Source organism: Bison bison, unplaced genomic scaffold, assembly GCF_000754665.1.
Source record: "Bison bison bison isolate TAMUID 2011002044 unplaced genomic scaffold, Bison_UMD1.0 scf7180017862984, whole genome shotgun sequence".
Classification (NCBI taxonomy): domain Eukaryota; kingdom Metazoa; phylum Chordata; class Mammalia; order Artiodactyla; family Bovidae; genus Bison; species Bison bison.
The window spans coordinates 743,627-745,684 of record NW_011493556.1 but is presented as its reverse complement, the minus strand read 5'-3'; the positions used below and the strand labels follow the sequence as shown (position 1 = coordinate 745,684).

The following is a 2,058-nucleotide window of genomic DNA, read 5'->3' as shown; positions in this document are numbered from 1 at the left end:
TGTGAGGTGGCATCTCATTTTGGTTTCAGTTTGCACATCTCTGATAATTACTGATATTGAGTACCTTTCCATCTGCCTTCTGTATATCTGGATGTCTTCTTTCAAAACGTAAATATCCTCCAGTTAAAATAATTTTTAAAAAAATGCCAATTGAAGTCCTCTGCCTATTTTTAATTGGGTTGCTTTTTTAATTTTATGGGTTCTTTATATATTTTGGATATCAACTCTTTACTAGATATATTGTTTGCAAATATCCTCTCCCATTCAGTAGACTGCCTTTCATTTTGTTCATGGATTTTTTTTGTTTTGGAAAAGCTTTCTGCTCTGATGTAGCCCTACCTCACATCTGTCAAAATGGCTGGTATCAAAAAAACAAGGAACAAGTGTTGGTAGGAATGTGGAGAAAAGGGGACTCTCATGCACTGTTGGTGGGAATGTAAATTGATGCACACATTCTGGAAAACAGTATGAAGTCTCCTCAAAAAATTCAAACTAGAACTATCATATGATCCAGAAATTCTACTTCCAGATATTTAAGGAGAGAAAACAAAAACATAAATTGAAAAGCTACATATGTATATGTATGTGTGTATACATATATATCGGAGAAGGCAATGGCACCCCACTCCAGTACTCTTGCTTGGAAAATCCCATGGACGGAGGAGCCTGGAAGGCTGCAGTCCATGGGGTCGCGAAGAGTCGGACACAATTGAGTGACTTCACTTTCACTATACATATATATATATATATATATATATCTCCGTATGTTCATTGCAGTACCAGTTACAATAGCCAAGATATGGAAGCAATCTAAATGTCCATCAATAGATGAATGGAAAAAGATGTGGTACATATATACAATGGAGTATTTACTCAGCCATAAAATAAAAAGAATTTTTAATTCTTCATTCTTCCTTTCCATCATCTATAAATTTGAAATATTCCCATTTGCAGCAATATGGATAGACATGGAAAGTATTATATTAAGCGAAATAATTCATACAGTGAAAGACAAATATCATATGATTTCACTTATATGTGAAATCTGAAAAACAAAACAAAACAGAAGAGACTCACAGATACAGAGAATAAATCTGTGGTTACCCAAAGGGAATGGAAGAAACAGGTGAAGGGAATTAAGAGGAACAAACTCTCAGTTACAAAATAAATAAGTCACAGGGATATAAAGTATACATAAGGAATATAGTCAATTATGGGTTTCCCTCATAGGCTAGTTGGTAAAGAATCTGCCTGCAATCCAGGAGACCAAGGTTGCTGGGTTGCGAAGATGCCCTAGAGAAGGAATGGCAACCCGCTCCAGTATTCTTGCCTGGAGAATCCCCATGGACAGAAGAGCCTGGCGGGCTATAGTCCATGGAGTCACAAAGAGTCAGACAAAACTGAGCAACTAAGCGCAGCACAGCAGCATGTTAGTTTTAAATTGGCTTAGTAGATTTATTAGTGTAAAAAGAAGGAAGAAACATACAAGATGAGATTTTTATTATGTATCTCCAACATTCAATTGAACCTATTAATTGACAAGAATAAAGAATAGGGATCGCTAAGATAGTTTTACAGGGTCACAAGAGTCAGACACAACCTAGCGACTAAACCACCACCATTGTCAAAATTAAAGTTAACTTTGGTGATGAATGATAACTGGTCTTAAAGGTGGCGATTATTTCATAATGCATAAAAACATCAAATCATTATTCTGTATACCTGAAGCAAATATAATATTGTGTGTTAATTATAACTCAATTAAAAACAAAGTAAATAAAACAAGCATCAGCAAAATTTTCTGTATATGGCCAGACAGCAAATATTTTAAGCTCTGCAGGTCACATACATCTCTGTTACACACTCTTTTATATTCATATTTATGTTTGCTGCTGCTAAGTCGCTTCAGTCGTGTCTGACTCTGTGCTACCCAATAGATGGCAGCCCACCAGGCTCCCCTATCTCTGGGATTCTCTAGGCAAGAATACTGGAGTGGGTTGCTATTTCCTCCTCCAATATTTATGTTTACAATCATTTAAAAATTTTAAATGGCCCACC

General features: G+C 35.9%; 1 protein-coding gene across 2 annotated transcripts in view; it reads right to left on the bottom strand.

Moving 5' to 3' along the window:
- The window catches only part of NELL2 (NEL-like 2 (chicken)), a 389,871-nt gene that overhangs the window by 346,000 nt on the left and 41,813 nt on the right, over nt 1-2,058 (bottom strand). The gene's annotated exons all lie outside the window — the stretch shown is intronic.